The following is a 24,155-nucleotide window of genomic DNA, read 5'->3' on the forward strand; positions in this document are numbered from 1 at the left end:
ACATCAGAATTCAGCGATTACCACCAATCATTTTTCCGTGAGGAGACACAAGGTCACCATATCATGTCTGCTTCAGATAAATGGAGCTCCCCGCGTGGCAGAGAAACGATGCACAATGCAGAAGAAGCAACCCATAATGAAGGGGTATTCCCAGCATGAAGCCCCCATACACATCTGAGTAATGTTGGCTCAACCCAGTGGGGTCGGCAGACAATCTACTGTGTATGGGGAGCTCCCGACTCGCCCCAACAGAGGAGGCAAACTGAATTGCCCAACCCTTTTCTCCTGGGACATAAGCAGCTGTCACAAGTGGCGGCAGCATTTGTCTCTCTCCCCGAGTTCACTGACAGACTGAAGGTTATGCCATAAATGTCTTACAGATGCGGGTCTCCTGCACACAACCGTAGGTGTCCCGCAATACACGGGCACCGTTCCGTGTGCATTCCGCATCACGGATGCGGACCCATTCACTTCAATGGATAGGACATGTTGTATCTTTTTGCGGAACGGAAGCACGGAACGGAACCCTACGGAAGCACTACGGAGTGTGGACAAGAACTGCATCTATGAGCTGTTGATCCCATTCAAGTGTATTACACTGCTCCTCTACTACAATGTAAGAGCTCATACACACCGCCGATGCTGGCCGGTGCCTGTACTGGTCGTTTGTGAACCGCAACACAGATGCAGACCCATTCACTTGAATGTCCGTGCCTCCGCACCGCAAAAATAAATAACTAAATAGAACATGCTGTATTTTTTTTGCAGTGCGGACGGATCACGGACCCAATCAAGTTGAATGGGTCAGCATCCGTCCGTGGAAATGCACGGAACGGTCGGCAAACATTTGTGTGCATAAGCCCTAAGAAAGCGAGCAGGTAAACACTTATCGGTAAGGGCGTCAGTAGTCACACCTCGACTCAACTTATCCTGACGGTAGGTCATCAATATCATAAAACTGGAATAACCCCCAAAAAGTATGTTTTCTTTAGAATAAAGCAACAGGTCGCTAAGTGAAAAGTATCATGACATTTAGCTGAGCTGGCCCTGCATGATATGGGCCTCATTTATCAAAATTTCCTAACAGGAATACTGTTTTAGTTGCCCATAACAACCAATCAGAGATCACCTTTCATTTCTTAACAGGTTCTGAAAAACTTAAAAGGTGAGCTCTGATTGGTTGCTATGGGCAACTAAGACAGATTCCCTGTCAGACAGTTTTGATGAATGAGGCCATGGGGTCTGGTTTAAAGAGAACCTGTCACGACAAAACGCAGCATGCTATAGAGCAGGAGGAGCTGAGCAGATTGATGTATAATTTTCTGGGAATGACTCGGCAAAACATGTAATTTCAATATTTAAAGGGACACTGTCAGGCCTCCTGAGCATATTTAGATCTTTATATGCCCTCCTAGGTCTTGTAATATGTTTCCCATTCATATAAGTATAATCCCTGTGCGCATTGTAAACTGTGAAAAATAATCTTTATAATCACCTGTCAATCAACTGTCCTTTGTGCCCAAGGGGCGTTCTTTGCGCCGCATTTGTGCCCAGCCGCGCCCCAACTGCCGGATCCTTAGAGACGCCCATCTCATTAGAATTCACTTCGCTGGGCGGTATTTTTCGGTCCCCAACATTCGGAGATCCCGCGCATGCCCAATACGAAGTTACGGCAGGCGCAGTTACGGCAGGCGCAGAATGGAGAGGCTAAAGCGGCCTCATAGAAACATAGGGGACGCAGGCGCGATGTGATCCCAGGCGAGCGAGGGAGCCGGGCGCATGCGCAGATAATGCTATTGAGGCCGATGACCGTAACTTCGTATTGGGCATGCGCGGGATCTCCGAATGCCGGGGACAGAGAAAATACCGCCCAGCAAAGTGAATTCTAATGAGATGGGCGTATAAAAGGTCCGGCAGTTGGGGCACGGCTTGGGCACAAATGCGGCGCAAAGAACGCCCCTTGGCACAAAGGACAGTTGATTGACAGGTGATTATAAAGATTATTTTTCACGTTTTTACAATGCTCACAGGGATATACTTATATGAATGGGAAACTTATTACAAGACCTAGGAGGGCATATAAAGATCTAAATATCTCAGAAGGCCTGTCAGTGTCCCTTTAAATCTCAGATTTTTCTGACTTTGGTTGTATATGGAGTTATCTTACCAGTCATTGACAGCATTGTGTAAGTGTGTATACTATCTGCTCAGCTCCTGCTGCTCTATATACCGCGGCCTTTAGACTGCACTGCATTTTGTGGTGTCTTTAACAGTGAATTTCCTAGACACAAGCTCCCTTTAAAAGGCATTTTTTTAATTTATTGCATTGTACTCATTTTGAGCTAAAAATAATTTTTTCAATTAGTCTTATAAAAAAAATTTGTTTGGAACCACTGTCTCTGTGCAGCCTTGAGTTTCTCTAGTAGCAGGCTCTGAAATTTTCACTCCATTCCATCAGGCAGTTCAGCTGACGGCTCCTTATTTCTGATCTTAGACCTTATAAACACTCGTTATAGCTCAATTTTTTCTCACTGATAAGAATGTGGCTCAAATAAGTGTTTATGACCTTAAGTAATTTAGAGATAAGGTTTATTAGATGACTGCACAAGGTGAAAGTACAATTCACAACGCTAAGAACAAACAATTTTTGTGACACGGAACAGCTCAATATTTTAATAAGACCAATTGTAAAAAATTGATTTTTAGACAATAGGAGTAAAACGCAATCATAAAAAAGAAAATTTCCCCCGAAGGTGTACACAGCCTTTAATTCTAGAAAATAATTCTCATCACTGCCTAGTAAAGAGTGGCTACCTTCATGGAAGCAGCATCAGCAGCCACACATTAGAAGTTACATGACAGTCTGCAGCGTACAACTTGTGAATTATTTTTAGATTTTTTTGTTATCAAATGAAAACAAACCTTTTTATGCATCGGCAGTACTATTCTATTCATGAGTTAATATAAGATCAGGCAGCAATCTCTAGTTCTGCAATATCTGGAAAAAAAACGCCACCAGTTGCCTAAGTAAAGCTTTCTATGAAATCTTTATTCCTGGGAGGCGAATAGGGCCTTCCACCACGTTACCCTATCTTCCCCCGACATACACACTTGCTGAAGCAGCTTCTGTATTTGAACGGCTGGACAGAGGAATGGACATAAAATCAGGAGCCGCTACCCACCGATCCCCCTGCTGCAAACATTAGGTCCGGTATCAGGCTGCTATAAACAGGATTGTGGTGTAACCCGATCCCTCTGCACGCTCAGCCCAGGCCCAGGCGAAAATTATACTACAAACTCATTTACTGTCAGACATCACTAGCTGCATAATTATACTGCACCTGGGCCGCCTCACGTCTGCTTCATGGTAACCCCCCCCTCAGTACAGCAAACACCCCCAAGATATTTCTATAGACCTCCTTCACACAGGATATTTTTTTTAGCATAAAAAATAAAAATAAAAAATCCACTATATGTACAAATTGTTCTCATTTTTTTTTTCTTAGTTTTTTTTCCAGCATCTTGGTGTTTTTCTATTTTGTAACATTTGAAATATGCGTCAGTGTTTTTTAAATCCAATAAAGCAAAAAAAAAGTCAAAAACAAAAACTACTGCAGGTCATTTACCAAAAGTTTTACGCCTCTTTTGCTGTAAAATGGTCTCACAACCCTATTCTTTAGCACAGGAGCTTTTACTTCACTTTTGACACAAAGGGGTCAAGGGAGTGGTGGGAGTGGAGCGGGTTTGTCCCGGGGGGCGATTTACTAATGTTAGACGTAAAACTTGACGAAAACATAGATCAGATTTTCCGGCACCTAATTTATGACAAGAAAAAATAAGTTTGTGTGCATGAGCCCTAAACCTGCCCCGTGTGAAAGGAGCCTTAGGCCTCTTTCACACGAGCGTGACGGATTAGGTCCGTATGCGTTCAGGTTGTGCGCTCAGGGAAACTCGCACTATTTTGCAAGCAAGTTCAGTCAGGTGCAATGCGTTCTGATGCGTTTTTTCACGTGGCGGTGATAAAAAACTGAAGGTTTACAAACAACATCTCTTAGCAAGCATCAGTGGAAAAACGCTTCACACCCGCACATTGCTTCCGGATGCATATGTGTTTTTTCACTGAAGCCCCATTCACTTTTATGGGCCCAGGGCTGTGTGAAAAACACAGAATATAGAACATGCATGAAAAAAATAAAATAAAACGCTCATGTACACAACCACCCTGAAATGGACTGGGGTCAGGATTCAGTGCGGGTGCTATGCGTTCACGTCACGCATTGCACCTGCGCGGAAAACTTGCTCGTGTGAAAGGGGCCTTTTAGGGTATATGCACATGATGCGTATTACGTAAAAAAAAAAAATCTCCACACAAATCTTTGTGCATAAACTCCACATAATACAGTACCAGCTAAGTAGATGAGATTTTACATCTCTCACGTACACAGTGTTTGTTTTTAAACGTGCAGAAATTGGCCTGTGGAGTGTTTTTTTTTAAATCTGCAACATGTCATTTTCTGTGCAGATCTCACCTTTTGCAATGCACAGGGAGAAATTTGGGGCAAATCTGCATCAAAATCCATGACAAACTCCACATTAACCCATGAACGGTGAAGAAGGGGAAAAAAGAAAAGAAACACACAAACTTTAGGCCTAGTTCACACGAACGTATGGCTTTTATAGTTTTTGCGGTCCGTTTTTCACTGATCCGGTTGTTCCGTTTTTTGAGTTCCGTTGTGTTTCCGTTTCTGTTCCGTTTTTTTTCCGTATGACATGTACAGTAATTACATTGAAAAAATTGGGCTGGGCATAACATTTCAATAGATGGTTCAGCAAAAATGAGAACAGATACGGAAGACATACGGATGCATTTCCGTATGTGTTTCGTTTTTTTTTGCGGACCCATTGACTTTAATGGAGCCACGGAACGTGATTTGCAGCCAAATATAGGACATGTTCTATCTTTCAACGGAACGGAAAAAACGGAAATGAATGCATACGGTACACATTCCGTTTTTTTGTGCGGAACCATTTAAATGAATGTTCCGTATACGGGAACACAACAAAAAAACGGCCCGTACACCCGCAAAAAAAACGTTTGTGTGAACTAGGCCCTTACACTGTCGTATGCCCGTTAGCCTAAGGCTAGGGCTACACGACGACATGTGTAGCGCGACACATAGGGCACAACTACACTGCAACATATGTCGCACGACAATTTTTATAATGATAGTCTATGGTGTCGCACTGCGACAGTCGCAGAAAAATCCATCTTGCAGCATGCCGCATGCCGCATGTCGCAGTGCGACACCATAGACTATCATTATAAAAATTGTCGCGCAACAAATGTCATCGTGTAGCCCTAGCCTAAGAGAAAAGTGCCAGATGGGGAAAAATGCATATCAAGATCATTTAGTGAAAACCTAGCTACTTGTGTAGGCAATTTCAGATTCAGATTTCACTACGGGCTTCAAACTAATGGAAGCGCATATTATTCCAGCCAGAATCAGAATCTGCATGGTAGACTACAATATCCAGCCCGGGAAGAAACACAGAAACTAACGTAAAGCGGGTCAAAATCAATTGGATTCCTTTTGCCTCATTGCAGTGAATGGATCCATCGGGGGATGTTTTGCATTTGAAAATCGTTTTTGGGTATTCATGCCCAGCAAAGGGCTAGAACATAGCATGACCCTGGCCTAAGGCCTGAAATGCATGCACATTATTACACTCAAATGTATGTAACCAATTTTCAATAAGGCCTCTTTCACACGGGCGTGTCCGGATTAGGTCCCGATGCGTCCTGGTGCATTGCGGCAAACCCGCGCGAGTAGGAATGCAATTCCGATTTTCCGTTTCAATGTGTTTTGCACGCGCGTGATAAAAAACCAACTGTGGTACCCAGACCCAAACTTCTTTACAGAAGTTCAGGTTTGGGTTAGTTGTAGTGTAGATTGTATTATTTTCCCTTATAACATGGTTATAAAAGGGAAAATAATAGCATTCTGAATACAGAATGCATAGTACAATAGCGCTGGAGGGGTTAAAAATATTTTTAAAAAAAATTTAACTCAACTTAATCCACTTGTTCGCGCAGCCGGCATCTCTTCTGTCTTCATCTGTGAGGAAAAGGACCTTTGATGACGTCACTACATTCATCACATGATCCATCAGCATGCTGCGATTTTCACACAACGCACAAGTGATGCGTGAAAATCACCGCTCGTGAACAGCCCCATAGAAATGAATGGGTCAGGATTCAGTGCGGGTGCAATGCGTTCAACTCACGCATTGCACCCGCGCGGAATACTCGCCCGTGTGAAAAGGGCCTTACAGAAATTTCCACACCAAATCTGCCGAGGGGCAGCAGACCTGCCGTCAGGCCAGGAGTTGCGCCCGGCCGCCCGCATTACGCTTTTGTGAAACTGGCCTTAGGGGACTTTCACACTTGCATTATTCTTTTCCAGCACTGAGTTCCGTCCTAGCGGCTCAATACCGGAAAAGAACTGATCAGGCATATCCCCATGCATTCTGAATGGAGAGCAATCCGTTCAGGATGCCTCAGGATGTCTTCAGTTCAGTCTTTTAGCCTTTTCCGGACGTAGATAATAACGCAGCATGCTGCGGTTTTTATCTCAGTCCAAAATTCCAGAACACTTGCCGTAATGCCGGATCCTGCACCTGTTTCCGGCAAAACAGATCCATTTTTGAGATCTGCACATCCTCAGACCGCAAAAAATTTAAAAAATAAATGCCAGATCCGTTTTTCCAGATGACACCGGAGAGATGGATCCGGCATTTCAATGCAGAAGTCATACGGATCAGGCCTCTCGTCCGTTTGACAAATGCCTGCCGGAATCCTCTGCCGCAAGTGTGAAAGTACCCTTAGGTGGGCAGAAATACTTAAATCAAAAGGAACTTACGTGTGGATTTTTATATTTTGAGTTGAGTTAGCGAATCCTTACGGACAGGGGGGAACATGAGAAAACTTCTCACTCTTTTTTTTTGGGTTAATTGAACAGTTGAGTTGAAATCCCTCTCAGATCAGATAGTTTAACAAGTAACGCAGGAGCTTAATTAGAAAAGTGTTACGCATGTTCTCAACAATTATCCCGCTCACCAGGTAATGACATTTCTCTTCCTGCTGCAAGACCACCTATCAAAACACAGTGGTTCTATGTGTATGGCGCTGTCCTGATCCTGACTTTCTCCCAAAGGCAGATGTCGGATCATGCACGATCCTTTGTACTAACGGAAGGTAAGCTGGCAGTGCCTACTCTCCCCTTTGACAATACATGCAAGCTCAGACAAAAAAAAAAAAAAAAAAGCGTGCGTGTGTATAAGGCTACTTTCACACTCGAGTTTTGGGCGGATCCGTCATGGATCTGCAAAAACGGATCCGTTACAATAATACATCCGCATGCATCCGTCATGAATGGATCCGTTTGTATTATCTGTAACATAGCCAAGACGGATCCGTCATGAACTCCATTGAAAATCAATGGGAGACGGATCCGTTTTCTATTGTGCCAGATTGTGTCAGAGAAAACGGATCCGTCCCCATTGACTTACATTGTGTGTCAGGACGTCAAGCGGACAGCAAAACGTTGCAGGCAGCATTTTGGTGTCCGCCTCCAGAGCAGAATGAAGACTGAACGGATGCAAACTGAGCAGATCCTTTTCCATTTAGAATGCATTAGGGCAAAAATGATCCTTTTTGGACCGCTTGTGAGAGCCCTGAACGGATCTCACAAACGGAAAGCCAAAAATGCCAGTGTGAAAGTGGCCTAAACAAGAAGGGAAGAAGAACTGTTGGCTTTACAGCTATAGAAGGTTGGATGTCCCCGGCCCATCATGACACATACCAGGGCAAACTTACGGGGCATCGCTATGGGTAGTGAAAATCTACCCAGTCCAGCCCTTTAGGCCATATTGAAAAAAACTGTCTGCTACAATGGCATGCTATAACCCAGGGGTGCACAACCTTTTCTGGTTGGGGGCCACATTGTCAGCCTGAACCAATTCCAAGGGCCGAAAATAAAACTTAAAGGGGTACTACCAACTGAAATACAATATATTTGGCATATTGAACATCCAGTATTTATCATAAATGTCTAGTTACAGTTCCAGGACTCCCATCTAATGGGAGAATATATGAAAGATACATGTGAGCAGCCACAAGACGTAGACATACGTGTCTGTTACCGGATGGTTGGAGGCCGCACAGAATGGTATCGAGGGCCGCAGGTTGTGCACCCCTGCTGTAACCCAACATCAGCATGGTGGCTCAGGGGTTAGCACTTTTGCCATGCTGAGCTGGAGACCTAAATTTGAAGCTAAGAGCAATCTGAGAGAAGGAGTCGCAGATCGCGCCCTCTCTAATTGCTGTAGGAGAGGAAGCGAGAATGGAAAGTCTATGAGCCCGTCTCCATTCCATCCCCGGCGGTGAGGACAGAGGGCTAAAAAAAACATTTTTTCAATTGGTTTATTAAATAAAATATTCAGCCGTTCTGTCACAAAGTGTTAACGGCTTGTCTAGCTGTGTGAACCGTACTTTCAGTTTCAATTTGTGTCGGCCTTCTAATAAACCTTATCTCTAAATTATTAAAATGTCAGATTATTGGGCAAACTCTTGTTCCTGAAAATCTGCCCGTGTAAAGGTGCCGCCTCGTTCATCTGGTGGTCCGGTCGTTCATTCAGGCACCTAAATTATCGTTTCTGGGCAGATTGCGGTCTAAACAGCTGCCCAGAAACAATGCAGCTTTAGGCCTCATGCACACGACCGTTGTGCGTTTTGCGCTCCGCAAATTGCGGATCCACAAAACACAGATGGCGTCCGTGTGCGTTTCGCAATTTGCAGAATGGCACGGACAGCCATTAATATAACTGACTATTCTTGTCCGCCAAACGGACAAGAATAGGACAGGTTATATTTTTTTGGCGGACCACGGAACAGAGCAACGGATGCGGACAGCACACTGAGTGTTGTCCGCATATTTTGCGGCCCCATTGAAGCGTATGGGTCCGCATCCAAGCCGCAAAAACTGCGTTCGTGTGCATGAGGCTTTATAAGGATGAGTGATTGCAATGGCGTGGAGGGGATCACTGCATGTAAATGCAGCTCTTCACCTCCACTGGGAGAGCAGCCGACTGCCGGGAAGGAACGATTCCTTCCCGACAATCTGCTGCTCGACTGTGCATGTATATGTGCCTTTATTCAAGACACATTCTTTACAGTAAGACAAGAATTGAGCTTTAATGAGTGTTTATAATTTCAGAGAGCATAGATAAGGAGCCGTCAACTGAGCTGCCTGATGGAACACAGTAAAAATACAGAGTAGCTACTAGAGAATCTCAAAGCTGTACAGAGAAAGGGGCTCAACATTTTTAATAAAGTCCAATTGAAAAAATTATTTTAAACTCAAATAGAGTACAATGCACCCAAAGGTGTACATAGACTTTAAAGAGGACCTATTCATCTGGCAAAAAATTGTGAACTAAGTATCATGCATGATATATGCAGCGGCGCCCAGGGATCTCACTGCACTTACTATTATCCCTGGGCGCCGCTCCGTTCTCCTGCTATGCCCTCCAGTATGTTCGGTCACTTGGTTATAGTAGACGGAGACTGCCCTTGTTCTCCTGGGCGTCTCCTTCTCCTAGGCTGTAGCGCTGGCCAATCGCAGCGCAGAGCTCACAGCCTGGGAGAAAAAAACCTCCCAGGCTGTGAGCTGTGCGCTGCGATTGGCCAGCGCTACAGCCTGGGAGAAGGAGACGCCCAGGAGAACAAGGGCAGTCTCCGTCTACTATAACCAAGTGACCGAACATACTGGAGGGCATAGCAGGAGAACGGAGCGGCGCCCAGGGATAATAGTAAGTGCAGTGAGATCCCTGGGCGCCGCTGTATATATCATGATACTTAGTTCACAATTTTTTGCCAGATGAAAAGGTCCTCTTTAAGGCTAGTTTCACCCTAACGTTCGAGAACCCTGGCATTGCCAGAAGCTGCTTGAATGCTCACTGGCCCCATTAACTATAATGGGGACAGGTGGAGGTCCGGCTGCAACCCGGCAAATATCCCAAGAATAGGCTGGACAAATACCACTGTGAGCCGGCAGATATTCAGGCAGCTTCCAGCAATGCCAAAGCAGCCTGCCGGAGCTCTCGATCGCTGGTGTGAAACTAGCCTAAGATTCTGTTCACACTGGCATCATGGTTCAGTTCTCTCAGTTTTCCACTGCACCTGATGGGAATAATAGCAGATCCTGCTGATTTGTCAGTTTTGACTGGTGGGGGGGTTCAGGTTCTGAGAGCCCCAATGATCGCCAGGACGTCTAGAGAGAAGCGCTCACATATCAGGATCTCTCTCATTGCTGCAGTCGATCAAGACGGAGCCATCGAGTGCATCCCCTGCAGCGAGGAGAGAGCAATATGCGAGAACTTCTCTCTCCTTGTCCTAGCAATCGGTGGTGGTCTCAGCACTCAGCCCCCACCAATCAAAACTTATGATATGTCTCTAGGACTGATCAAAAGTTTTATGAAAACTCAGTGACCCTTTAAAGCCTCCGGCACATGGAAGCGGACAAACACATGTAAAATCGGCACAAATTTCTGTGTGGATTGATGTGCGTTTCAGAACTATATCCACCCCAAAATCTGCAATTTCTATCAGCATTTTTTGGTGCGGATTAGATGCGGTTTTGGGGGCAGATCTTACCCTTCTTTGGAAAAAGGGTGAAATCCGTTGCCAAAGCCGCAAAAATAATTCACATGCTGCAGATTTGAAAATCCACATGGCAGGTCAATTTCCACAACGTGTACACAAGAATTGTGTAATTCCATACACTTTGCTGGTACTTTGCAGAAAAAACGGTAGGTATAAGGCAATGTGTGCAGGTGGCCTTAGGGCACAGCCACACGGTTGGGTTTTTGGAAGTCAACACCAAAACTTAAAAAAAAATAAATGGGGAAGTAGTATCTGTCCTTTATACTTCCTCTACTTTTATGATCCACTCCTGATTTGGGCCTGATTTACAAAAGCCTTTGGCTGCATGGACTTTGTACATATTACAGATCTTTATGTGGAAAACCCACAGCAGAGAAAATACTGTGCAAGTAGATGAGATTTTACGTCAGTACAGAAATTTTCCAATACTGTAACTGACCTGTAGTGTGGATTTTAAAATCTGCATATACTTGTGTATATCAAGTGTAGATTTCATGCTTTCCAACGAAAAGGGTGAGATCTGGGGCAAAGCAGCATCAAAATCTGCTACAAAAAAAAAATAAAAAATGATTTGTCCTATCTTTTTCCATATGTTGCGGATGGTCCGCAACGCAGCATGGAGTTCCCTGTTTGGTGGAACCGCTGTTTGCGGTCCGCAACATGGATACGGTGGCCATACGTTCATCTGAATGGGGCCTCAGAGCTAGAAAAATCTGCGATCCTCCCTGGGGACAGGTGTGAACAATGACAGTTTCTGTACATCGCTACAGAATATATTGGTGCTGAATAGGCAGTCTGAATTTGACGCTACAACATGAAGTAGTTGTCACATCATTGCCCTGTTAGGCCGCACTGGAGGCTCCGGTCTCAGATCCCATTAAAAAAAAAGCTGCACGGTGCACTACATTGTCCAGCAGAGTTCACAGCTCCTCCATGGAAACCTAACAAACTACATTATAGTCAGTGGGGCCTGTAGAGTTAATGGGTTTGGTGCTTCCATTCTTTTCGTCGTTCTGCTCCTACAACAAAATATTAGCGCAGATGTGAACAAGGCCTTAACTGAGGAAGCAAACCTTGAGAACTAGCGCTGTAACAATCACTAGACACTGACAACAGAACCTTCGCTGCCAAAATATTTCCTAGTCCGTTACAGCAATCGACCACAAATACCAGGGGAATCCATCACGGAGTGACTAAAGCATGCAGAAAATAGCCCAAAAAAACTAAAGTGCTGGGTGAAAGGTCGTCCTGTAATATCCATAACTACTGGTGTATACATGTTGTGCCATACTGGAAACACGCCAAGACCATCGCATGTGACGGTGTTCCCCATACGACCCTACAGAACATGTTAGTGCTATAATACTAACACAAGCCCTAGGCCCAGACTGTGCACTGTCACGATGTACGCTGACAGCACCGCAGGTCTGGTTTATATAACATACACCACGCTGTGTACTGCTGGAGAAAGGAACGCAGCCACATCTCTCGGAAGAAGTCGTCCTAAGTGCTTTTCTATATATTCGCTGCCGTCGGGGGGGTACGTGAAAATCATTCATAGCATAAATTAAAAAGTTTAAAAAAATTATCCCAAAAATCAATAAAAAGTGACAGAACATGGCAGTTGGGGAACAGACTGTTAGGTCAGTACTACTACCCCATCATCACAGCCTCTGGATATAATGCGCCCACAAGGCTCACCCCCATCAGAAGCAAAACCATGAACGAGTTGACGCGATGCAACTTTTTCTTGGGTTGCAATCCAAGAGGAGTCAGTGTTACAGACCAGGTGCGACTGTCATGGCATACAGCTGGGTAACAGGGTGACATCTCAGGTGTACAGGGACCCTGCGACACCTCAACACCACCAGGTGTCCAAAGTCACCATGTGGCTGCAGCTACAACCGCTACAATGTCACACACAACCTACATGGGTTCCAGGGCCCTAGGATTGGACTTGACTGCTACTTTTGTGACATCTGACACCATGTGGTGACATTTACAAAGCACAGAAGTCGGTGGGAATCGGTCACCCGACATTTCCAAGTTGCAGAGATGAGAATCGCACTGGTGTGCCATGGGACGTGCAGCAGTAATAAAACGCCTCCAGCTCCAGCAGCACTGCACACCCAGCAGTGCACTGCCACAACACAGCGCAGCCGCCGCCCCTCCATGTGCCCCTGTCGCCGGGCAGGAGCTGCAGCTGTTCTGCGCCCCTCACCCGTCTGCAGCGGGCACCGCAGCTTCCTCCACACACTGCAGGCTTACCGCTTACTGCTCAGTGGGCAATGCTGGCCGGGGGTCCCGCACATCCACAGCCGCCATATTCCCTCATCCAGCAGGAGAGTCAGGCTTGTTTATCCCGGGATCCTCCTCCTACCACCCAAGCCACCCTCCGAGCGCCGGGTCCCCTCCTCCACCTCCTGGGAGGGCGCCGCCCCCTCCTCCTCCTCGCAGCAGCAGCACCACAGCCATATCCTCCGCCGCCCCCACAGCATCCTCTGATCCTCTCAATGTTTACTTTTCATTTTGGAGGTGACCATCTGTGTGAAATAATCCCGGAGCCTCCTGCAGGTGTAATCCTCACCCCCTCCTTGTAACTTTACCCCCTCAAAATATAAAATGGAAGCGCATTTCCATTTCCGCATCAAAAAACGCACTGAAGCCAACTCCCATTGTTTTCAATGACAATACACACCACCGCTTACCATATTTACGCGTGGGTTTTCCAGACGTGTCCATTCTTGGCGCTGGTTCCATGGGAAACCTTGGGGGGAGTCTGCTTGCAGTTTAACTCCATTCAAAAAGTCTGGCACACCACCAGCCAAACTTGACACATTATGTGCCAACAGACGTTATACTTACCCCGCTACCCAGGGGTAGCCTGTCGCATGGTTCAAAACATCTGGCGAAGGGGGGGCTGGGGTGCAGCCAATAGCAAGCCACGATGGGACGACCCTCCCCAGCATCGTGGGTGAGATGCAGCTGCGGCCGTGCAGGGGTCCGGCGTGACGCGGGTGCTGGGGAGCATGATCTATATAAGGTGCCTGTCGGGTGGAATGCTTGTTAGCGATAATCTGGCAGTCTAGTACTGGTACCACAAAGATTTTTAAACATGCTGAAAGATCCCGATGAACGAGCGTTTGCACATTCATTGGGCAATCTCTTTCAGCATGTTTAAAAATCTTTGTTTGTCGGCGGCAGATTGTGCTGTCTAATCACGATCTGCTGCCGGCAAACAACTAGTCAGCATAGGGACGAGCGATGGCATAGCCAGAGGTGTAGCTAGGCTTTCCAGCCCTGGGGTTCAGCATTGCATCCCATCGCTAGCACCCCCCTTGTTGGCACTCAAATTTATATAACGAAATAAGAGTTTAGTGGCGTGCGAAGCGTGTCGCTGCAAATCTTTCTTACACTAAGCCACTCCTCTAACTTTGCCCAATGCATAACTACACTTACCCAGTCCTACTTACCTAATAAAATCTATCATAGGGTACATACATGGCAGTACCAATACACCTTGCAATAAATGAAAGAACCAACCGGTCCTACCGCATCCAGGGTGTCGTTGGCATGCCGTCGTGATGTCCGCAGGATCCGGAACAAGGTCCCCGTGGTGATAGAGAAAAAAAGAATAATCACATAAAGAAGGGATGATAACTGCCCCTGTGAAATCCCCAGCAGGGGGCGCTGTGAGACCAAGCCATCCCAATGTATAAGAGGGTAATCTCGGGCATTTCCCCTTAGTGCAACCCCATAGTACTAATGCCCACATTGTGCCTCCTTTACAGCAGAAATGCCCACATTGTGCCCCTTCGCAGTAGTTATGTCCTCCTTGTAGCCCCTTCATAGCAGTTATGCCCACCTTGTGGCCCTTCACAGCAGTTATGCCCACCTTTGTGCCCCCTCACAGTAGTTATGTCCTCCTTGTGGCCTCTTCACAGTAGTTATGTCCACTTTTGTGTCCTTTCACAGTAGTTATGTCCTCCTTGTGCCTCCCCTAGTGCCCTCTCCAGCTACATAAAAAAAACACAAATACTTACCTGTTTCCCTGATGATGGGCACATCCTGTGTTCCTCAGCAGCAGCACAATTTGCTCACACACACATCGCACTGCTGGCTATGCAAGGGGCTGATTCCCGGGCTTTCATGGCACGATGTGCAGCCGGCTGAGATCGCCAAGAGCACCGGAGATCAGTGAAGCAGAGAGCAGATGGCTCCCTGCCACACCGGGTTTACCTCCCCAGCCTCTGTGCCTCAGCTACCCCCCCTCACTATGCCCCTGGGCATAACGATCGCTCCTCCCCATACTGTGGAGGAGATTACTGCATGTAATAGCAGCGGTCTCCTCCAACCATCACCTGCAGAATTGTGCGGTGTAATACAGTCCTTACTCCCAAGTACATTCAGGTCAGTTAATACCAGTCTGTGCTGGCATTCAGTGGTGGGGGCTGTCAGCAGGATATAAGCCACATAGGGATTTACTTCCACTTTGTTCACATAACTAATATATGTACATGTAGCATTAACCACTCTATAGTGGTTGACAAGGATTTGCTATAGTATGATTTGTATTTGTATAATGATGATTGCTTACCTTTTGTATAATGTTTTTATAAAATACACGGGTCACGAGCTGCTTGGCAGAGAAGTCTATTTTTCTTGGACCTGACCATATGTCCTGTGATCACCGAGGACCTGTCTGCTTCTCCCCATTAATATCCGAATGCTTTTGTGAATGAATTGGAACACTAGACAAAAGGAAGCTGTAGTCCTAATCTACAGATCTAAAAGGGGAATTTACTCTAAACTAATGCGCCCAATAATAATAATTATCTACTATGCAACACTGCCTAAAGCAGCATATTACTTATATGAAAATATTAGTGCCAGTCGTGTGCAATAGTCAATCACAAAGTCACAGCCCTATAACACAACCTTCTGAAAGGGATAATATACACTGAACAAAAATATAAACGCAACACTTTCGGTTTTGCTTCCATTTTGCCTGAGCTGAACATTTTCTACATACACAAAAGACCCATTACTCTCAAATATTGTTCACAAATCTGTCTAAATCTGTGTTAGTGAGCACTTCTCCTTTGCCGAGATAATCCATCCCTTCTCACAGGTGTGGCATATCCAGGTGCTGATTAGACAGCATGAATATTGCACAGGTGTGCCTAAGGCTCCATTCACACATCCGCAATTCTATTCCGCATTTTGCGGAACAGAATTGCGGACCCATACTTCCGGGTCCGCAATTCCGATCCTGAAAAAAATAGAACATGTCCTATTCTTGTCCGCAATAGCGGACAAGAATAGGCATATTCTCTTAGTGTCAGCAATGTGCGGTCCGCAAAATGCGGAACGCACATTGCCGCTGTCCGTGTTTTGCGGATCTGCAAAACACACACGGATGTGTGAATGGACCCTTAGGGTACTTTCACACTTGCGTCAAAGTTTTCCAGTATTGAGTTCCGTCCTAGGGGCTCAATACCGGAAAAAAACTTATCAGTTTTATCCTAATGCTTTCTGAATGGAAAGCAATCCGTTCAGGATGCATCAAGATGTCTTCAGTTCAGTCTTTTTTACGGTATTTGGATGGAGAAAAAACCGCAGCATGCTGCATTTTTCTCTCCGGCCAAAAATCCTGAACACTTGCCGGAATGCCGGCATTTTTCTCCATTGGAATGTATTAGTGCCGGGTCCGGCATTAAAATTGCCACATTGACGGATCCAGTCTTCCGATCTGCGCATGCACAGACCTTTAAAAATGTAAAAAAAATAAAATACTGGATCCGTTTTTCCGGATGACACTGGAAAGTCGGATCCGGTATTGCAATGCATTTGTGAGACTGATCTGTCTACAAATGGTTTCTGTTTGGTTTGCATACAGATTGCCGGATCCAGCAGGCAGTTTCGGCGACGGAACTGCCTGCCGGAATCCAGCAACACAAGTGTGAAAGTACCCTTAGGACCCTTTCACACGGGCGAGTATTCCGCGCGGGTGCAATGCGTGATGTGAACGCATTGCACCCGCACTGAATCCTGACCCATTCATTTCTATGGGGCTGTGCACATGAGCGGTGATTTTCACGCATCACTTGTGCGTTGCGTGAAAATCGCAGCATGCTCTATATTGTGCGTTTTCCACGCAACGCAGGCCCCATAGAAGTGAATGGGGTTGCGTGAAAATCGCAAGCATCCGCAAGCAAGTGCGGATGTGGTGCGATTTTCACGCACGGTTGCTAGGAGACGATCGGGATGGAGACCCGATCATTATTATTTTCCCTTATAACATGGTTATAAGGGAAAATAATAGCATTCTGAATACAGAATGCATAGTACAATAGGGCTGGAGGGGTTAAAAAAAAAAAAATATAATAATAATTTAACTCACCTTAATCCACTTGATCGCGCAGCCCGGCTTCTCTTCTGTCTTCTTCTTTGCTGTGTGCAGGAAAAGGACCTGTGGTGACGTCACTCCGGTCATCACATGATCCATCACCATGGTAAAAGATCATGTGATGACCGGAGTGACGTCACCACAGGTCCTTTTCCTGCACACAGCAAAGATGAAGACAAAAGAGATGCCGGCTGCGCGGTCAAGTGGATTAAGGTGAGTTAAATTATTATTATTTTTTTTTTAACCCCTCCAGCCCTATTGTACTATGCATTCTCTATTCAGAATGCTATTATTTTCCCTGATAACCATGTTATCAGGGAAAATAATACAATCTACAGAACACCGATCCCAAGCCTGAACTTCTGTGAAGAAGTTCAGGTTTGAGTACCAAACATGCCGATTTTTCTCACACGCGTGCAAAACGCATTACAATATTTTGCACTCGCGCGGAAAAATCGCGCATGTTCCCGCAACGCACACGCACCTTTTCCCACAACGCCCATGTGAAAGAGGCCTTAGACTTTCCACAATAAAAGGCCACTCTGAAATGTGCAGTTTGATCACACAGCACAATGCCACAGATGTCGCAACATTTGAGGGAGCCTGCAATTGGCATGCTGACTGCAGGAATGTCTACCAGAGCTGTTGCCCGTGCAATGAATGTTCATTTCTCTACCATAAGCCGTCTCCAAAGGTGTTTCAGAGAATTTGGCAGTACATCCAACCGGCCTCACAACCGCAGACCACATGTAACCACAACAGCCCAGGACCTCCACATCCAGCATGTTCACCTCCATGATCGTCTGAGACCAGCCACCCGGACAACTGCAGCAACAATTGGTTTGCATAATCAAAGAATTTCTGCACAAACTGTCAGAAACTCTCAGGGAAGCTCATCTGCATGCTCGTCGTCCTCATCGGGGTCTGGACCTGACTGCAGTTCGTCGTCGTAACCAAGTTAAGTGGGCAAATGCTCACATTCGATGGCGTCTGGCACGTTGGAGAGGCGTTCTGTTCACGGATGAGTCCTATTTTTCACTGTTCAGGGCAGATGGCAGACAGCGTGTGTGGCGTTGTGTGAGTGAGCGGTTTGCAGACGTCAATGTTGTGGATCGAGTGGCCCATGGTGGGGTTATGGTATGGGCAGGCGTATGTTATGGACAACGAACACAGGTGCATTTTATTGATGGCATTTTAATTGCACAGAGATACCGTGACGAGATCCTGAGGCCCATTGTTGTGCCATTCATCCACGACCATCGCCTCATGTTGCAGCATGATAATGCACGGCCCCATATTGCAAGGATCTGTACACAATTCCTGGAAGCTGAAAACATCCCAGTTCTTGCATGGCCAGCATACTCACCGGACATGTCACCCATTGAGCATGTTTGGGATGCTCTGGATCGGCGTATACGACAGCGTGTTCCAGTTCCTGCCAATATTCTGCAACTTCGCACAGCTATTGAGGAGGAGTGGACCAACAATCCACAGGCCACAATCAACAACCTGATCAACTCTATGCCACGGAGATGTGGTGCACTGTGTGAGGCAAATGGTGGCCACACCAGATACTGACTGGTTTTCTGTAAGGCAAAACTGTGCACATTTCAGAGTGGTCTTTTATTGTGAGAAGTCTAAGGCACACCTGTGCAATATTCATGCTGTCTAATCAGCACCTTGATATGCCACACCTGTGAGGTGGGATGGATTATCTCGGCAAGGAAGTGCTCACTAACACAGATTTGTGAACAATATTTGAGAGTAATGGGTCTTTTGTGTATGTAGAAAATATTTCAGATCTTTGAGTTCAGTTGATGCAAAATGGGAGCAAAACCGAAAGTGTTGCGTTTATATTTTTGTTCAGTGTAGTTATATGGAATATGTGAGAAGAATAACTGTGGCATGCTTCATCCACATTGCATCTAATGGTTGTCAATGGTACAGCAGTGCAATGCAGGAACATGCCGCTATGGCAATGCAACAATCGGAAATCTTGTTGGATTTTTTGTAGCAGGATACAAGTCACACAAAACTTTGCTATTAAGTCACATGCAACTGCAAGTTTTCTGCACTTTGGTTGCTGCTGTCATTCGCCGTGTAGCCTCAACCTAATACTTGTCCTTACCAATGCCAAAATTGTCCTTTTTGCAGACTTCTGGATGGCAGTTACAGCTGAGCCCTATAGAGTGGAAGACCCTGGGGCAATATTACTAATCCAGTCAAGTTTATACCACCTATTGGTTGACTTTTTTTCAGTGGAAATTTGTGCCCCTCTCCCACTAAGCCACTCCACAATTGGCAACAGGCAGTGGATTATTCTTTTTGGCTTACTTTTTTCATAAATGTCTAAAATGAAATGTGCCGCGTTTTGCCACAAATTACTTCATAATTCAGGTGCAGCGTCAACAGTAAATGTGGGCCATTGCCTCAAGGAGATACCATAAGGGCTCATGCACACAAATGTATTTTCTTGCCGTGTCCGTTCCGTTTTTTTTGCGGACCGCATGCGGAACCATTCACTTCAATGGGTTCGCAAAAACAACGGAAGTTACTCTGTGTGCATTCCGTTTCCATATGTCCATATTTCTGTTCCGCCAAAAAATAGAACATGTCCCATTATTGTCTGCATTATGGACAAGGATAGTACTGTTCTATTAGTGGCCAGCTGTTCCAGTCCGCAAAATACGGAATGCACACGGATGTCATCCGTATTTTTTGCTGACCGCAAAATTCATACATTCGTGTGCATGAGCCCTAAAGCTGCACTTGGATTCCCTATACAAAGCATTTGAAAAGTCTTAAGTCCCTATCCCTTTTTTTATTTTTTATTTGAACACTTTTTTTCCCATCATTCTGCATTCAATACCCCATAATGAGGAAGTGAAAACAGAATTTTAGAGGTTTTTGCTAATTTATTGAAAAAGGCAAAACTAAAATCTTGCATTGACATAAGTATTCAGACTCTTTACTCACCTTTGGCAGCAATTACAGCCTCCAAACTTCTTGGGTATGATGCCACAAGGTTTGCACACCTGGATTCGGGGATTTTCTGCCATCCTTCTCTGCAGATCCTCTCAAGCTCTGTCAGGTTGGATGGGGACCATCGGTGAAAAGACATTTTTAGGTCTCTCTAGAGTTGTTCAATTGGGTTCAAGTAATGGCTCTGGCTGGGCCATTCACAGAATTAACCCTAATGTGTAGTCTTGGCTGTATGCTTAGGTTCATTGTCTTGTTGAAAGGTGAAACTTCTGCCCAGTCTGAGGGCCAGAGCACCCTGGATGAGGTTTTCATTAAGAATATCTCTGTACTTTACTGCATTCAGTTTTCCCTATACTCTGATTACCCCCACAGCATGATGCAGTCACCACCATGCTTCACTGTAGGGATGGTATTGGGCAGGTAATGAGCACTGCCTGGTTTCCTCCAGACACAATGCTTAGAATTGAGGCCAAAAAGTTCAATCTTGGTTTCATTAGACCAGAGAATCTTGTTTCTCACAGTCTGAGACTGCTTTAGGTGATTTTTTTTTTTTTTTGCAAACTCAAGATGGGCTTTCATGTGTCTTTTACTGGGGAGAGGCTTCTTTCTGGCCACTGTGCAATAAATCCCAGATTGGTGGAGTGCTGCAGTGTCGGTTGACCTTCTGGAAGTTTCTCCCATCTGCACACACAATCTTTGTAGCTCAGTCAGAATGAACATTGGGTTCTTGGTCACCTGTCCCTTCTCCCCCATTACTTAGTTTGGTGGAGTGACCAGCTCTAGGAAGAAGCCTTGTTCTTCCAAATATGTTACATTTAGGAATTATGTGGGCACTGTGCTCTTGGGAACTTTCATTGCAGCAGAATTTTTTTGTACCCTTCTCCAGATCTGTGCCTCCACTCAATTCTGTCTCTACAGGCAGTTCTTTCCTCCCCATGGTTTGGTTTTTGCTCTGATGCATTGTCAGCTGTCAGACTTCATATAGACAGGGGTGTGTCTTTCTAAATCATGTTCAATCAACTGAGTTTACCACCGGTGGACTTCAATCAAGGTGTAGAAACATCTCAAAGATAATCAAGAGAAATGGGAGGCCCCCAAAGCCAAATTTCAAGTGTTAATGCAAAGAGTCTGAATAGTTATACTTATATCCATGCAGAAGTTTAATTTTTCCTTTTTTTAAAAAAAAAATCTAAAATTCTGTTTTCACTTTCTCATCATAGAGTATTAAGTGCAGACTGATAGAGGAAAACTGAATATTCTTTATTTTAGCACAAGGGCACAACATAAAATGTGAAAAAAGTAAAAATGTCTGAAGACTTTCAGAATGCACTGTAGGTCTGATATGCATGGACCCATGTGTCGCATGATATGAAGATTGCCATGTTACATCGCAACATCACTTCTAATCATTGTCAGTGGAGTCTCAATGTGACTTCTACACAACAGTGCCAAAAATATCCAACGGGACTATTTTTTTCGTCACCCGAAACATATCAAAATGTAAGACACGTATGAGTGCAATATGATTGCTTTTACTGCCAAAGCGCAGCTCTTAAATAGTAGTGCAAAGTACAATACTGTTCTTTGTTGAGGAATTTCTGGGTGGGTTCCTCAACCAAAATTCTGCACCAAATTTGCTAGATGTAAAACTTGGCCTAAGGGCTCATTCAGATGACCGTATGTGTTTTGCGGTCCGCAAATTGCGGATCCACAAAACACGGACACTGGCCGTGTGCATTCCGCATTTTGCGGAACGCACACAGAGAGCCCTATGATAGAAATGCCCATTCTGGTTCACAATTGCGGACAAGAGCCATCTTTTTTTTGCGGAGCAGCGGAATGGAAGTACAGATGCGGACAGCACACAGTGTTTGAAATGAATGGGTCCTCAGCCGTTCGGAAATTTCGGAACGGATGCAGACACATAAATACGGTCATGTGAATGAGCCCTAAAGGTATTTGGTATAGCACAGTACAGAGCACATTAGACATGTTTTTTTTTGTCATAGGCCTCTTTCACATGGGCGTTGCGTGTGAGGGCCAGACAAGATGCGTGTGCGTGTGGTACAAGGGTAAGAGCGTAAGGAGTCAGCGGCACTGCTGGTCTAACCTCACATATACCCCGTTTCAGCAAAATATCGCAAACCAGCGGCCCAGCAATCAGACAGATTAGCATGGTGCTCAGCGAAATGGATACAAGTAGGTACTTGATATAATATGGAAGTAGATGAAAGAAATTGCGGCACTCACCACTGTCTTCACGGAACTTCAATGCTTTATTACTGTACTAAATTGCAGTAAGTTCGCAGGCTGGGGAGCGGGATGGCCCTTTGGTGTGAAGATGCGGGTGCGTTGCGGGAAAATGTGCGATTTTTCCGCGCGAGTGCACAGCGTTTTAATGTGTTTTGCACGCGCGTGAGGAAAATCGGCATGTTTGGTACCCAGACCCGAACTTCTTCACAGAAGTTCGCGTTTGGGATCGGTGTTGTGTAGATTTTATTATTTTCCCTTATAACATGGTTATAAGGGAAAATAATAGCATTCTTAATACAGAATGCTTAGTAAAATGTCCATTGAGGGGTTCAAAATAATAAACAAATTTAACTCACCCCATCCACTTGATCGCGTAGCGGATCTCCTCTTCTTTCTACTTTCTTCAGGACTTGGCTAAAGGACCTGTGGTGACGTCACTGCACTCATCACATGGTCCATCACTATGGTGATGGACCATGTGATGAGCGCAGTGACGTCACCACAGGTCTTTTTCATTAAAAACGAAAGAAGACATGCCAGGCTGAGCGTTCAAGTGGATTAAGGTGAGTTTATTAATAGTTTTTTATTTTTTAACCCCTCCATCACAATTTTACTAAACATTCTGTATTGAGAATGCTATTATTTTCCCTTATAACCATGTTATAAGGGAAAATAATAAAGATTGGGTCCCCATCCCGATCGTCTCCTAGCAACCATGTGTGAAAATCGCACTGCATACGCACTTGCTTGCGGATGCTTGTGATTTTCACGCAGCCCCATTCACTTCTATGGGGCCTGCGTTGCGTGAAAATGCACAATATAAAGCTTGCTGCGATTTTCACGCAAACGCACTAGTGATGCGTTAAAATCACCGCTCATGTACACAGCCCAATTGAAGTGACTGGGTCGGGATTCAGTGCGGGTGCAATGCGTTCACCTCACACATTGCACCCGCACGGAATTCTCGCCCGTGTGAAAGGGGCCTTAGTATTAGCATCCATCCATACTGTGCTTCCATTTGCAGTGCATGCATATTGTCGTATGTAAGAAGTTTGGACTCACTATAGAAGTAGAGAAATGACATACCCATCTTATCAACATTTACTACTTGTCCATTTAAAATAAAAAAGAATTACAAAAATAAATTCAAGAGCTGCCAACAAAAATCTAATCTTCATGGATTTTCAAACAAAGTAAAAGTAAAGCAATGGCCGTGTTCAGTTTATTATCTAAAATCAATAAGTACCTCACCCACACTGTCAGTAGCTCTGCTCCTACAAATTAAACAGATAACAATGTACACATGTGCAATGTCAGTGTTCCTGGACTTGCATTGTGGTCTTTCCGTTGCAGGTAGAAGTCAGGGGATGGCTGAAAGGCCTTAAGGACATGAAAGTACCGTAACTACCAATTCAATCATATCCCCTTGTAGTGTATATTAGTGGTGCCAAATCTGTACAATTGTTGTGTTTGGGAAGATTGTGATGGTAAATAATTATTTTATCATTATTTTCAAAGTGCTGTATGAATATTCCCCTTTTGCTTCAGATGGGTCCACCAGGGTTCCAAAGGATTCTCCGGTCGGCCCCTTACAAAACAAGGGCCCATGAGGCAGAAGATAATTTAGAGCTGACCTTGAAACCAATAACCACAAGTTATTCTGTTCAACCTTATTGGTGATGAAGTCATGAATGTGCAGCGATTACAAATTATCATATTCTTTCGCCCAATAAGATGCACTCCCCCCCCCCCCCAAAAGTTGGTGAGAAATGTCAGTGTGTCTCAGGT

At 45.1% G+C, this 24,155-nt stretch overlaps 1 protein-coding gene across 3 annotated transcripts in view; it reads right to left on the bottom strand.

The window, feature by feature from the left end:
• Positions 1 to 13,121, bottom strand: part of NCOA2 (nuclear receptor coactivator 2) — a 219,980-nt gene extending 206,859 nt beyond the window's left edge. For 2 of the 3 annotated variants that reach the window (XM_040433417.1, XM_040433418.1), the window contains exon 1: positions 12,992 to 13,121. The gene's annotated coding sequence lies outside the window, so the exon portion shown is untranslated. The remainder of the gene's footprint in view (positions 1 to 12,991) is intronic. The other variant, XM_040433421.1, reaches the window with a different exon arrangement.
• Positions 13,122 to 24,155: the final 11,034 nt, after the last annotated feature.

The sequence above is a fragment of the Bufo bufo genome, chromosome 5, assembly GCF_905171765.1.
Source record: "Bufo bufo chromosome 5, aBufBuf1.1, whole genome shotgun sequence".
Lineage (NCBI taxonomy): Eukaryota > Metazoa > Chordata > Amphibia > Anura > Bufonidae > Bufo > Bufo bufo.